This window comes from Phocoena sinus, chromosome 5 (genome assembly GCF_008692025.1).
Source record: "Phocoena sinus isolate mPhoSin1 chromosome 5, mPhoSin1.pri, whole genome shotgun sequence".
NCBI lineage: Eukaryota > Metazoa > Chordata > Mammalia > Artiodactyla > Phocoenidae > Phocoena > Phocoena sinus.
Window position 1 is genome coordinate 119,625,594 of NC_045767.1, and position 15,769 is coordinate 119,641,362.

Here is a 15,769-nt window from a genome sequence, read left to right on the forward strand (position 1 = left end):
TATTATATTCTACATGGAAGTGAATTTGGAGAACTTTTATATGGTTGTCCCCAGGCTCATGGGGACTTAGCTTCATACAGTCATTTTGAAAGTATGTTCATAACAGTTTGGAATGGTTTAAACTTGTTTTGGGCATAGTTCATGTCCCTAGTCCCTGTCTTATTAGATATTCTTGCATTTAAAAGTAGATTAGAAACAGTAGCACAGTAGTTATAAAAAAGAAGAAACTCAACATGAGTTACTTCATTGTGACCTCTTGGAGTTCTTATTTTTATGTTTAAAATTTAAAATGGAAAGAAATAATTGATAAGCTGGATTTTATTAAAGTTAAAGACTTCTACGTTGCCAAAGACAATGTTAAGAGAATGAGAAGACAAGTCACGGATGGGAGAAAATATTTGCAAGAGACACATCTGTTAAACAAAATATGTAAAGAACGCTTAAAACTCAACAATAAGAAAACAGATAACCCAACTAAAAAAATGGGTCAAACATTTAACAGACATCTCACCAGAGAAGAGATACAGATAGCAAATAAGCGTGTGGAAAGATACTCCACATCGTATGTCGTCAGGGAAATACAAATTAAAACAACAATGAGATAGCACTACCATCTATAAGAATGGACAGACTTTGGAACACTGACAATTCCACATGCTGGTGAGGATGTAGAGCAACAGCAGCTGTCATTCATTGCTGGTGGGCGTGTCCAATGGTACAGTCAGTCACTTCGGAAGATAGTTTAGTAGTTTCTTACAAAACTAAACATACTCTTACCGTATGATCCAGCAATCAAGCTGCTCAGTATTTACCCAAAGACGTTGGAAACTTATGTCCACACAAAAACTTGCACATAAATGTTTATAGCAGCTTTATTTCTAGTTGCCAAAACTTGGAAGCAACCAAGGTGTCCTTAAGTAGATAAAGTAATAAACTGTGGTCTATCCAGACAATAGAATATTACTCAGCACTGAAAAGAAATGAGCTATAAAGCCATGAAGAGACATGGAGGGACCTTAAATGCATATCACTAAGTGAAAGAAGCCAATCTGTAAATGATTCCAAGTATGTGATATTCTGGAAAAGACAAAACTATGGAGACATTTAAAAGATCAGTAGTTGCCAAGGGTTGGGAGGAAGAGGGAGTGATGAATAGGCAGAGCACAGAGGATTTTTAGGACAGTGAAACTACTCTAATACCATAGTGATGGATACATGCTATTATACATTTGTCCAAACTCATAGAATGTGCAACACTGTGAGTGAACCCTAAGGTAAACTATGGACTTAGGGTGAGTATGAGGTGTCAATATAGGTTCATCGATTGTAACAAATGTACCACTGTGGTGGGGGATGTGGACGATGGGGGTGGATATTCATGTGCAGGTCAGGGAGTAATCTTTGTACCTTCCGCTCACTTTTGCTATGAACCCTAAACTGCTCTAAAAAGCTTGTCGTTATTTAAAAAAACTTGAAATAGAGAAAAGTGTTAACTATGATGTGTTAATATGCAATATTTTGCTTGGTAAGTGCATATTTGGGTTCATATATGAAATCTTTTACTAATTTTAATACCTTTAGAATTGAAATTTATTCTTTTTTTTAACTTGATAATTGTTCTAAAACTAAAGAATCAAAGTAAAACATGACATCAGTGATATGCTTTAGTAGCGGCAGATATTAAAAAACCCCAAAGTACCTTGGAAATCTTTTTGATAGCACTCCAGATGCTTCATACAGAGATCAACTGTGTGACTTAATCATATAGGTCTGTAGAGAAGGTGGTACAATTGAAATAAAGAAGTCATTCTTTTATTTCTGGAAAGACTGCCTCCGTACTCACAGAAGATATCTTGAAACAACAACAACAACAAAGAAGAAACAACAGGATCGTTGTTTTCTAAACCTCTGTTGTGGTCAACTCTATAGGAGTACTGCGTATGTGGCCAGTATTCACAGTGGAGTTCATACAAAAATCAAAGAGATTAATCCTATATATTTTTTCTGCCTCCTGAAAATCATTCTTTGAACCTTGCAGAATTTGCTGTTTTGGAAACATTTCTTCATGTGTGACATTTTCTGGAAGTTTGGAAAAATTTTATTCATTCCTTTTAATCTCACCTCATCATTGGAAAAAGCTGCAGAAAGTCTTTCCTAGACAAAAGGAATGCTCATTATGAAGCTAGGGCACCATAAAGCTAAATTTTGAAAAGCTAATCTCAACTTTGAAGTCCTGTGTGAGCGAAAGCAAATGTGGACATGTGTGAATCAGCTCAGATTTTGTTCTCTGCTAGTGTGGGTTTTCTCTTCAGAATTATCTTTTTTTTTTTTCCCCTCTCCTTAGTGTAGAATTTTAGATGAGGTTAATCAGATACAAATATGTATGCTTTGAGCAATGTACAGTGAAATTCCAAGCTTTTAAAACTCGTCTTTGAAGATAAGCGCACAGAAAATTTGAAGGCTATTCATTTTTCAAAAACAAACTGTAGGGAAATGGACATTTACATAGAAAAAAAAAAGAATAAAAATTTGAAGAAGAGTGCCAGGAGAAACAACAGGAGATGCTGATCTTACGTTACCTGAAGAAATCAAAATAGCAATGTTGAATATACCAACCGTTTTCCCCAAGAACTGGAGACTTGCTCTAAAGCAATGGATCATATATCTGTGTTCACTATCATTCAGCCATTTTCTCTGATTTTGCAGAAGAAATACTTGAGATGTGGAAAAATTTTGAACCCAGGGGCATTTGTAAGCAGTTTGAATGGATCTCAAGGAAACGGACATGGATACTACTGCTTTTTTTGGAATTTAATGTGAAGAGCAATTTTTATGAATCTCTTGCAGACTTATCTTTTTATCTAATACCTTCCCAAAATATTGTATATCTTTGGCTTTATTTGAAAGAACATTTCTAAATTAAAATTAATAAAAGGTGTTTTTCCATCAATTATTCAAGGATAGATTGACAAATCTGGCTATACTCTTTTTTTTTTTTTGCGGTACGTGGGCCTCTCACTGTTGTGGCCTCTCCTGTTGCGGAGCACAGGCTCCGGATGCACAGGCTCAGTGGCCATGGCTCACGGGCCCAGCCGCTCCACGGCATGTGGGATCTTCCCGGCCCGGGGCACAAACGCGTGTCCCCTGCATCAGCAGGCGGACTCTCAACCACTGTGCCACCAGGGAAGCCCTTGACAAGGTTCTTGACATTTTTAGAAGTTAAGGCTCAAGTTAGCAAATATTATTATCCATTACTATAACAAACCAATATGTAGATATGTTAGTTTCTTTTTAAAAAAAATTAATACAATCAAATTCATGAATCCAGTACTTTTTCCTTTTTTGTACTCTAACATTTATTTTACTTAAAAAACGGTGTGATTATTCATATGGAGTTAAATACAGGATACCTTTCAGTGTCTGCATTTTTTCTGGCCACTATCATTATTCATTTTATTTCATTATTATTACTGCAAATAATTTTGTCATATAGAAGAGGGGTATGTTAAAAAGTGATCCTATCTAGTGTCAGATACACGAAATATACATCTGGCTACAAAGATATCAATCAGGTAACTATGCTGATGTGAACTTTAATCTGTTAACTTCTGGGTGTGCTGCTGTCTGCAGACTTCTAGGTCACAACAAGGAGAGCCACTCTTGCATCTTCTTGTGCAGGTCTGTTTGAGGAGAGCTCTTTGTGGAGATCCAGCACCAGTTTTCTCAGTATTTCTGCATGTTAGAGGACTTTCAGAGCAGACAGAAATGTGGGGTTGGTTGTCACTAAAAATGCATGACAGTAGAGATGAAATTGTTTTAGAAAGTGTACTTTGGAAATGCATGAAAATTATTTGAAAAATATTTCAGTTAACACTTGCCAATGTTTAGAAATAAGTTATTTTTTTTTAAAAAGAAGAAACTTATTCTTTTGAGAATGTAGTGATACTATGACAGCTTTTTAAGTATTTGACTATAGACAGCTGAGAAGTAATACTCAGTTTATGAATCAATGCTTCATTACATCATCATCTGTTTGGTCTGCCAGAGAAAGAAATTTGAGAAGTTTATGGTATTTACTTATTAGTCACAAACCTCTTAAGCCTTTCAGTTAAGATATTCCTAACTCTTGTCTAAAAAAAAGTGTTCAGCTATCCTGTACTTTTAAAGTTAATCCTTCTATTTTAAAAATGAGATCATGAAGCTAATTTAAAAAGTAATTTAGTGACTTGCTAATAGAACCTTCAACATTAGATAGAAAAGTTTGGAAATTAAAAATTTTTTAAATTCAAACTGCTTGACTTACACATTTAGGTTCTTAGATATTTACACCCTCTTCTACTTTTAGACAGTAACTTACTTTGTTGAGCTGTTTAAAATATTTTTGATTTTGTAAGGAGATAGTATATTCACTCTGGTTGTAAATATGTTACTCAGGGGTCTTTGCAAGAAACCTTTCTCAGAGCCCATTATTTTCTCTGAGGTAAAATCACTTGCTGTAGAAGAAGGCTTTTATGTTACCTGTCAATATTGCCAGAGGACGTGGTTTTACTGACACTAATCATAGACAGACCAGCCTTTAACCTCTCAAAGAATGTGCAGAGGGAAACGTGCCTGGTAATTACTGCTTCACCTTGGAGGCGGAGGCGCTGTCAGGTGGGTTAGGGTTTACTTTGACTGGGGTCATAAAATTGTTATTGTAGGAACTGGGAGATAGGGATAGCTGTCTTTTCATGAGAAAATTTGCACAGAAATGAAAAACTATGTTAGAAGGTGTGTTTTATCATTAATACTGTTTGTAGCATTAATGGATATAAAGAAATAAGTGAGTTCTCTTTTCTCGATTAGTGATTCTCAAAATTTTTTGGACTCAACTGCTTCATATTCTTAAAAATTATTGAGGACCCTAAAGTGCTTTTGTTTGTGGTAAATATTAAAGCAGAGGTTTAAATCTTTATTTATTCGTTTCAACTCACAATACTAAACCCATGACATGTTAATATATGTCGTTTTATTATAAGTAAATATATTTATAGAATAAAAAAATTGAGTGAGAATAATGATTGTTTTACATGCCTAATGTCTTGCTTATTAGGAGACAGCTGGATTCTCATTTTCTTCTACTTTCAATTAATTTGCAATATATTGTTTTTGTTGAAATATATGAAGAAATTCTGGCCTCGCACAGATAACATAGTTGGAAAAGAGAGGAGTATTTTAATAGCCTTTTCAGGTAATTGTGGGTATTTTTGGGTACTGCACTAGAACTTAACAAGTGGTAGTTTCTTAAAGGTTAGTTGCAATGTGGAGTCAAACCATTCTGATGAGCTGTTTATACTCCGTTGCATTAAAATCTATTGGTATATCTTGCACTTGTAATGGATTTTTATTTTTTTTAATTGAAGTATATAGTTCATTTACAATGTTGTGTTAATTTCTGCTGTATGGCAAAGTGATTCAGTTATACATATATATACATTCTTTTTAAATATTCTTTTCCATTATAGTTTATCACAGGATATTGAATATAGTTCCCTGTACTATACAGTAGGACCTTGTTATTTATCCATTCTATATATAGTAGCTTGCATCTGCTAACCCCAACTTCCACTCCATCCCTTCCCCCTCTGCTTGGCAACCACTCTGTCTGGTTGAATCTGTTTCTGTTTCATAGATAAGTTCATTTGTATTACATTTTAGATTCCACATGTAAGTGATATCATATGGTATTTGTGTTTCTCTTTTTGACTTACTTCACTTAATATGATAATCTCTAGGTCCATCCATGTTGCCACAAATGGGCATTATTTTGTTCTTTTTTATGGCCGAGTAGTATTCCACTGTATACAGGTACCACATCTTCTTTATCCATTCCTCTGTCGATGGACATTTAGGTTGTTTCCATGTCTTGGCTATTGTGAATAGTGCTGTTATGAATATAGGGGTGCATGTGTCTTTTTGAATTATAGTTTTGTCTGGATATAGGCCTAGGAGTGGGATTGCTGTATCATATGGCAACTCTATTTTCAGTTTTTTGAGGAACCTCCATACTGTTTTCCATAGTGGCTGCACCAATTTACATTCCCACCAACAGTATAGGAGGGTTCCCTTTTCTCCACACCCTCTCTAACATTTGTTATTTGTAGACTTTTTAATAATGGCCATTCTGACTGGTGTGAGGTGGTATCTTGCAGTTTTGATTTGCGTTTCTCTAATAATTAGTAATGCTGGGCATCTTTTCACGTTCCTGTTGGCCATCAGTATGTCTTCTTTGGAAAATGTCTATTTATATCTTCTGCCTATCTTTAGATGGGGTTATTTGTTTTTTCTGATATTGAGCCACACGAGCTGTTTGTGAATTTTGGAGATTAATCCCTTGTCAGTTGCATCATTTGCAAATATTTTCTCCCAGTCCATAGGTTGTCCTCTCATTTTGTTTATGGTTTCCTTTGCTGTGCAGAAGCCTGTAAGTTTGATTAGGTCCCATTTGTTTATTTTTGCTTTTATTTCTATTGCCTTGGGAGACTGACCTAAGAAAACATTGGTATGATTTATGTCAGAGAATGTTTTGCCTATGCTCTCTTCTAGGAGTTTAATGGTGTCATGTCTTATATTTAAGTATGTAAGCCATTTTGAGTCTATTTTTGTGTATGGTATGAGACCATTCTCTTCATAATGGATTTTTTTTTCACACACACTATTTTATTTTTACAGGAGATAAATAAACTGACACCAAGCATTGTAAATGGATGACCTCAACAAAAGCAACAGTGATTGCAATTACCAAACACGAAACACACTCATACAATGTCATAATATTGACATTCAGTCCAGTAATCCTCCACTGTAACAGCTCCTTTACTTTGCAGTGAAAATTGATTTGTATATTTTTTGCCTCTGAGTCCCTGTGGGATTTTTTTTTTTATTCAAACAGAAACTCACAAAAATTATAATCATCCTCATCAGTTCACTCAGTCACATGTGATTAATTTTTTTTTCATCTTGATCTTTTGTTAGCACTTTTATGAGTTCATCAGTTTTCCATTAGAGTTCTGAAAATGCTTATTCATTCAGTTCAGCAGTATAGTCAGTTACCAGAAACCTGTACTTGTCAGAGTCTTTTCCATGAATTCCTTGAAGATGAAACCCTTCTATAGGAACATTTTTGCAAAAGCATCAGAGTACACCCAGAACTCTCTATAAATGACAAAAGACTAAAAATGACCACGGTTAAAGATTTGATGAAAGTTCATAATAATGCAATTGACAAGGAAATTTAGTTATTTCTGAGATACACATTTTAAAGTAATAACTAGAATTATGACTTATAACATTGTACCAGAACATATAAGATTTTTAGAAATTTCATGTAATGTCTGAAACATTTATATTAACATATTTCCATATAAATAACCCAAAGAAAGTTTAGTATTAGTTGTTTTTTGTTTGTTTTTTTATACTGCAGGTTCTTATTAGTCATCAGTTTCATACACATCAGTGTGTACATGTCAATCCCAATTGCCCAATTCAGCACACCACCATCCCCACCCCACCGCAGTTTTCTCCCCTTGGTGTCCACACATTCCTTCTCTACATCTGTGTCTCAACTTCTGCCCTGCAAACTGGTTCATCTGTACCATTTTTCTAGGTTCCACATACATGTGTTAATATACGATATTTGTTTTTCTCTTTCTGACTTACTTCAGTCTGTATGACAGTCTTCAGATCCATCCACATCTCAAAAAATGACCCAGTTTTTTCCTTTATATGGCTGAGTAGTATTCCATTGTATATATGTACCACATCTTCTTTATCCATTCGTCTGTCGATGGGCATTTAGGTTGCTTCCATGACCTGGCTGTTGTAAACAATGCTGCAGTGAACATTGGGGTGCATGTGTCTTTTTGAATTATGGTTTTCTCTGGGTATATGCCCAGTAGTGGGATTGGTGGATCATATGGTAATTCTGTTTTTAGTTTTTTAAGGAACTTCCATACTGTTCTCCATAGTGGCTGTATCAATTTACATTCCCACCAACAGTGCAAGAGGGTTCCCTTTTCTCCACACCCTCTCCAGCATTTGTTGTTTGTATATTTTCTGATGATGCCCATTCTAACTGGTGTGAGGTGATACCTCATTGTAGTTTTGATTTGCATTTCTCTAATAATTAGTGATGTTGAGCAGCTTTTCATGTGCTTCTTGGCCATCTGTATGTCTTCTTTGGAGAAATGTCAAGTTAGGTCTTCTGCCCATTTTTGGATTGGGTTGTTTGTTTCTTTAATATTGAGCTGCATGAGCTGTTTATATATTTTGGAGATTAATCCTTTGTCAGTTGATTCGTTTGCGAATATTTGCTCCCATTCTGAGGGTTGTCTTTTTGTCTTGTTTATGGTTTCCTTTGTGTGCAAAAGCTTTGAAGTTTCATTAGGTCCCGTTTGTTTATTTTTATTTCCATTACTCTAGGAGGTGGATCAAAAAAGATCTTGCAGTGATTTATGTCAAAGAGTGTTCTTCCTATGTTTTCCTCTAAGAGTTTTATAGTGTCCGGTCTTACATTTAGGTCTCGAATCCATTTTGAGTTTATTTTTGTGTATAGTGTTAGGGAGTGTTCTAATTTCATTCTTTTACATGTAGCTGTCCAGTTTTCCCAGCACCACTTATTGAAGAGACTGTCTTTTCTCCATTGTATATCTTTGCCTCCTCTGTCATAGATTAGTTGACCATAGATGCATGGGTTTATCTCTGGGCTTTCTATCTTGTTCCATTGATCTATGTTTCTGTTTTTGTGCCAGTACCATATTGTCTTGATTACTGTAGCTTTGTAGTGTAGTCTGAAGTCAGGGAGTCTGATTCCTTCAGCTCCGTTTTTTTTCCCTCAAGGTTGCTTTGGCTATTCGGGATCTTTTGTGTCTCCATACAAATTTTAAGATGATTTGTTCTCGTTCTGTAAAAAAATGCCATTGGTAATTTGATAGGGATTGCATTGAATCTGTAGATTGCATTGGGCAGTATAGTCATTTTCACAATATTGATTCCTCCAATCCAAAAACATGGTATATCTCTCCATCTGTTGGTATCATCTTTAATTTCTCTCATCAGTGTCTTATAGTTTTCTGCATACAGGTCTTTTGTTTCCCTAGGTAGGTTTATTCCTAGGTATTTTATTCTGTTTGTTGCAGTGGTAAATGGGAGTGTTTCTATAATTTCTCTTTCAGATTTTTCATCATTACTGTACAGGAATGCAAGAGATTTCTGTGCATTAATTTTGTATCCTGCAACTTTACCAAATTCACTGATTAGCTCTAGTAGTTTTCTAGTGACATTTTTAGGACTCTCTATGTATAGTATCATGTCATCTGCAAACAGTGACAGTTTTACTTCTTCTTTTCCAATTTGTTTTCCTTTTATTTCTTCTTCTTCTCTGATTGCCGTGGCTAGGACTTCCAAAACTATGTTGAATAATAGTGGTGAGAGTAGACATCCTTGTCTCGTTCCTGATCTTAGAGGAAATGCTTTCAGTTTTTCACCATTGAGAATGATGTTTGCTCTGGGTTTGTCGTATATGGCCTTTATTATGTTGAGGTAGCTTCCCTCTATGCCCACTTTCTGGAGAGTTTTTATCATAAATGGGTGTTGAATTTTGTCACAAGCTTTTTCTGCATCTATTGAGATGATCATATGGTTTTTATTCTTCATTTTGTTAGTATGGTGTATCACGTTGATTGATTTGCATATATTGAAGAATCCTTGCATCCCTGGGTTAAATCCCACTTGAACATGGTATGTGATCCTTTTAATGTGTTGTTGGATTCTGTTTGCTAGTATTTTGTTGAGGATTTTTGCATCTATATTCATCAGTGATATTGGCCTGTAATTTTCTTTTCTTGTAGTATCTTTGTCTGGTTTTGGTATCAGGGTGATGGTGGCCTCATAGAATGAGTTTGGGAGTGTTCCTTCCTCTGCAGTTTTTTGGAAGAGTTTGAGAAAGATGGGTGTTAGCTCTTCTCTAAATGTTTGATAGAATTCCCCTGTGAAGCCATCTGGTCTTGGACTTTTGTTTGCTGGACGATTTTTAATCACAGTTTCAATTTCATTACTTGTGATTGGTCTGTTCATATTTTCTCTTTCTTCCTGGTTCAGTCTTGGAATGTTATACCTTTCTAAGAATTTGTCCATTTCTTCCAGGTTGTCCATTTTATTGGCATAGAGTTGCTTGTAGTAGTCTCTTAGGATGCTTTGTATTTCGGCGGCGTCTGTTGTAACTTCTCCTTTTTCATTTCTAATTTTATTGATTTGAGTCCTCTCCCTCGTTTTCTTGAGTCTGGCTAATGGTTTATCAATTTTGTTTATCTTCTCAAAGAACCAGCATTTAGTTTTATTGATCTTTGCTATTGTTTTCTTTGTTTCTATTTCATTTTTTTCTGCTCTGATCTTTATGATTTCTTTCCTTCTGCTAACTTTGGGTTTTGTTTGTTCTTCTGTCTCTAGTTCCTTTAGGTGTCAGGTTAGATTGTTTACTTGAGATTTTTCTTGTTTCTTAAAGTAGGCTTGTATAGCTATAAACTTCCCTCTTAGAACTGCTTTTGCTGCATCCCATAGGTTTTGGATTGTCGTGTTTTCATTGTCATTTGTCTCTAGGTATTTTTTGATTTCCTCTTTGATTTCTTCAGTGATATCTTGGTTATTCAGTAACGTATTGTTTAGCCTCCATGTGTTTGTGTTTTTTATGTTTTTTTCCCTGTAATTCATTTCTAATCTCATAACATTGTGGTCAGAAAAGATGCTTGATATGATTTCAATTTTCTTAAATTTACTGAGGCTTGATTTGTGACCTAAGATGTGATCTATCCTAGAGAATGTTCCTTGTGCACTTGGGAAGAAAGTGTAATCTGCTGTTTTGGGATGGAATGTCCTATAAATATCAATTAAATCTATCTGGTCTATTGTGTCATTTAAATCTTCTGTTTCCTTATTTATTTTCATTTTGGATGATCTGTCCATTGGTGTAAGTGAGGTGTTGAAGTCCCCCACTATTATTGTGTTACTGTCGATTTCCTCTTTTATAGCTGTTAGCAGTTGCCTTATGCATTGAGGTGCTTCTATGTTGGGTGCATATATATTTATAATTGTTATATCTTCTTCTTGGATTGAACCGTTGATCATCATGTAGTGTCCTTCCTTGTCTCTTGTAAAACTGTTTATTTTAAAGTCTATTTTATCTGATATGAGTATTGCTACTCCACCTTTCTTTTGATTTCCATTTCCTTGGAATATCTTTTTCCATCCCCTCACTTTAAGTCTGTATGTGTCCCTAGGTCTGAAGTGGGTCTCTTGTAGATAGCTATATATGGGTCTTGTTTTTGTATCCATTCAGCAAGCATGTGTCTTTTGGTTGGAGCATTTAATCCATTCACATTTAAGGTAATTATTGATATGTATGTTCCTATGACCATTTTCTTAATTGTTTTGTTTTTGTAGATCCTTTTCTTCTCTGGTGTTTCCCACCAAGAGAATTTCCTTTAGCATTTGTTGTAGAGCTGGTTTGGTGGTGCTGAATTCTCTTAGCTTTTGCTTGTCTGTAAAGCTTTTGATTTCTCCATTGAATCTGAATGAGATCCTTGCCGGGTAGAGTAATCTTGGTTGTAGGTTCTTCCCTTTCATCACTTTAAGTTTATCATGCCACTCCTTTCTGGCTTGTAGAGTTTCTGCTGAGAAGTCAGCTGTTAACCTTATGGGAGTTCCCTTGTATGTTATTTGTTGTTTTTCCCTTATTGCTTTCAATAATTTTTCTTTGTCTTTAATTTTTGTCAGTTTGATTATTATGTGTCTTGGCATGTTTCTCCTTGGGTTTATCCTGTATGGGACTTGATGCACTTCCTGGACCTGGGTGGCTATTTCCTTTCCCATGTTAGGGAAGTTTTCGACTATAATCTCTTCAAATATTTTCTCGGGTCCTTTCTCTCTCTCTTCTCCTTCTGGGACCCCTATAATGCAAATGTTGTTGCGTTTAATGTTGTCCCAGAGGTCTCTTAGGCTGTCTTCATTTCTTTTCATTCTTTTTTCTTTATTCTGTTCCACAGCAGTGAATTCCACCATTCTCTCTTCCAGGTCACTTATCCATTCTTCTGCCTTGTTATTCTGCTATTGATTCCTTCTAGTGTAGTTTTCATTTCAGTTATTGTATTGTTCATCTCTGTTTGTTTGTTCTTTATTTCTTTATTTATTTATTTTGTGGTATGCGGGCCTCTCACTGTTGTGGCCTCTCCCGTTGCGGAGCACAGGCTCCAGACGCGCAGGCTCAGCGGCCATGGCTCACGGGCCTAGCCGCTCTGCGGCATGTGGGATCTTCCCAGACCGGGGCACGAACCCGTGTCCCCTGCATCGGCAGGCGGACTCTCAACCACTTGCGCCACCAGGGAAACCCTGTTTGTTCTTTAATTCTTCTAGGTCTTTGTTAAACATTTCTTGCATCTTCTCGATCTTTGCCTCCATTCTTCTTCCGAGGTCCCGGATCATCTTCACTCTCATTATTCTGAATTCTTTTTCTGGAAGGTTGCCTATCTCCACTTCATTTAGTTGTTTTTCTGGGGTTTTATCTTGTTCCTTTATCTGGTATGTAGTCCTGTGCCTTTTCATCTTGTCTTTCTGTGAATGTGGTTTTTGTTCTACAGGCTGCAGGATTGTAGTTCTTCTTGCTTCCCATAATGGATTTTTTATCCATACATGTTACTGTAATATAATGCATTGGTTATTTGAAAAATGTTGGCATCTGGAGATTTTTAAATGTTTTCAAATGTTAAACCATTTTAGTGTATGAATCACATTCAGATTTGTTAACATTACCATTGATGACTTTTGGGAAGCTCTCAAGCTCATGGTTGTTGTACAAGTTTTCCTGAATCCTCATTTTTAACTGTTACTTGCCTTGAACTGACAAGACTCACTTCAGTCATTTTCAAGAAAATGTCTACCAAGTCACCAAGTCTGAATAACCATAGTTTGTCTGGCAGTTCTTTCAAGTTAAAAAAACCAGGTTTTATAAACCAGATGGCTTATTCAGCTTACAATTCAAACTGTGGCCCAGATACTTTTCCTTAAGACATTCATCGTGCGTGATGCTTTATTCATAGTTTGTATTTCATCATACAGTCTAGTACAGTGATGTGTACTCAAGGTTGGGGGTTAATAATTTTTATTGCTTTATCAAGGACATCCTGAAGTGAAACTGTCCCCCCCCGCCCCCCCCCCCAATAATGCATGAAAGTGAAGGATACAATGCCTACTAGCACAGTTTGGAGGCACTGCCTTGATTTTTGCCAAGGCACCAGCAGTGTTACCCACTGTAAAACTCTCTCAGCTAATATGTGTGCTTCTCCAGCAAATGCAGTGTGAAAACCAACCCTATGAGATATTCTAGTGCTTTGTCATTTCTAGTTTGAAAAACATTGTAATATGATGTAAAACAGTGTATTACAATGTAATAAAGAATGTTAGCCTTTTGAAGAGTTTATCCATCTAAGTTTAAAATATTCAGTTCCTTTTTCTTTATACTTAGAATGATTGGTCTCAAAACGATACTACAACATAACTGTCACCATAAATATTAATTTTTAAATGTTCCATTGCATAAGATACAATAAGATAAATTATTAACATCTACAAAGTGGAGGACAATATGGCTTTCATCACAATCTCATTTCTTATTTATCATTTCATCCAGTTTCTTTGGAGTAGATTCCTCCCTTCCTTGAGTCAGAAGACTCTCTGTCAGTTTCATTTTTTTCAGCACTTTTAAATGTAGACAGTGTGGTTGTAGGTGAGAATGTTAGTCTTCTAATCCCATTTTAAGACAACAATTTAAGACAAAAATTAGGAAAAAGTATATTAGAAGTAAGTTTTCTTTTAGAATGAGATAAAGTATTGTTTAAATGAGTCTCAATTAAAATTAAAATTTGTTTTTATTTGAAAACTTAAGAATATTATATGAAACAAGTTAATAAAAGGTACCTAGTCCTTTTGTGTTTCTGTGTAAGTTGCAAGGAAAACTTTGAGATTCAAAATATGAATTTATTGAACAGTAATGAGGCTACAGAGATTATAGCAGGAATAACCAGCGGCAGCTAGTAAGAGCACAGTAGTGCTGAGAACAAATTGAGGTAATCTCTGGAAATGTACCTCTTCATACCCTCAACCTCTGCTAGAGAAGTAGAACACACCAGAATACACAAGCACACATTCCATTAGCTGTCAGAATGGCCATGTCATTACACATCACATAGCTTCTGGAAAATTCCACTGTACACTCAAAAGAGAGTAAGAGTGAAAAAGGCAAATGATGTTTTAGCTTTACTGTGAAAATAATTTTGAACTCAGGAACCCCCTTGAAAGGTTTCCAGGGATCTCATATGGTATCCTGGCCACATTTAAAGAACTGCTGTTCTAGATGTTTGAATCTACCATCAAGATGTTTTAAAAGTTACCTCTGAAAGTAACCATTATTTTTTTACATTTTTGCATCCTAAAACAGTTGTGGTAATTCCATGTCAAGATCCTCCTCATCCAGGCCTTGTTCTGTGTCTTCTCATAAAGTTAACTCTGATATCTTTCGTCATGTCATATTAATTAGGGCAAGGGTCAGAAAGTGGAACAATGGTGGGCACTTTTATTACATGAAATAAGTTGATTTATTAATTATTTTTAACTAGAGAAGAAATGCATAATCTTGGTTTCAAAACGGGGCTTTGTTGGTGTAGAACTGTGTCTCTCAGTAGTTGATCCAGTTTATGGCTGGGAAGAATGAAGATTTGGATAAGAATGTCAATCTTTTCTATCTAGGGTCTTGCTGCTCACTTCTTAACTGTAGGGAAACCTGGCTGGACTGTCACAGGGACAAAGGTCTCAGCTTCTCACGTAGCAAGGATAACACTGGACTGTGTGCTTCCATCTTTTCTTTCAGTTGGAGCACCGCTTACATCTCCAGTCTCCATACCAGTGCCGTCTCAGACATTGAGTTTGATGCGATAATTAGTTAGGATTAAATTGCCCATTAAGCAAAATGACTTTATAATTATGTGCTATTAAAATTGGAAAGTTGTTAGATTATGAAATACCTTGTACTGTATTTCTTTGATTCTAAGATGCATGTTTTGGCACATTTTAATAACACTGAAATGAGAATGTGTTTTTCAAAGATGCATCAGATTAACTGGTGACATATTTTCCCCACTTTTGTGAAATAGTATCAGTTTTTGCTTTAATTTTGAAGTGTTATCTCAAATATATTTCTTTTGACATAATTGCAAATGCCTACATCATGGGGAAGGCTACAGTGTATTTCACTCTTTAATGGTTTCTGTATTCTTCTTTTCAAAGAGAAATAACAGGACCTGGCAATAATTTCTTTATATATATTTTTTCTAAAACGTGCACTTCCATATTAAGTACTTCATAGCAGATAGAAAATTAACACTAATTTATGTTCCTGTAAACTGCTCAGAAGTTTACTTTAAAAAAAATCTCTTTTGGGGGCTTCCCTGGTGGCACAGTGGTTGAGGGTCTGCCTGCCGATGCAGGGGACACGGGTTCATGCCTCGGTCTGGGAGGATCCCACATGCCGCGGAGCAGCTGGGCCCGTGAGCCATGGCCACTGAGCCTGCGCGTCTGGAGCCTGTGCTCCGCAGAGGGAGAGGCCACAACAGTGAGAGGCCCGCGTACTGTAAAAAAAAAAAAATCTCTTTGGCTTATTTTTTTAAGGCTATAGTAAACAATACAG

The 15,769-nt window shown here is 35.9% G+C and overlaps 1 protein-coding gene across 9 annotated transcripts in view; it reads left to right on the forward strand.

Moving 5' to 3' along the window:
- The window catches only part of MANBA (mannosidase beta), a 152,790-nt gene that overhangs the window by 27,804 nt on the left and 109,217 nt on the right, over positions 1 to 15,769 (forward strand). The gene's annotated exons all lie outside the window — the stretch shown is intronic.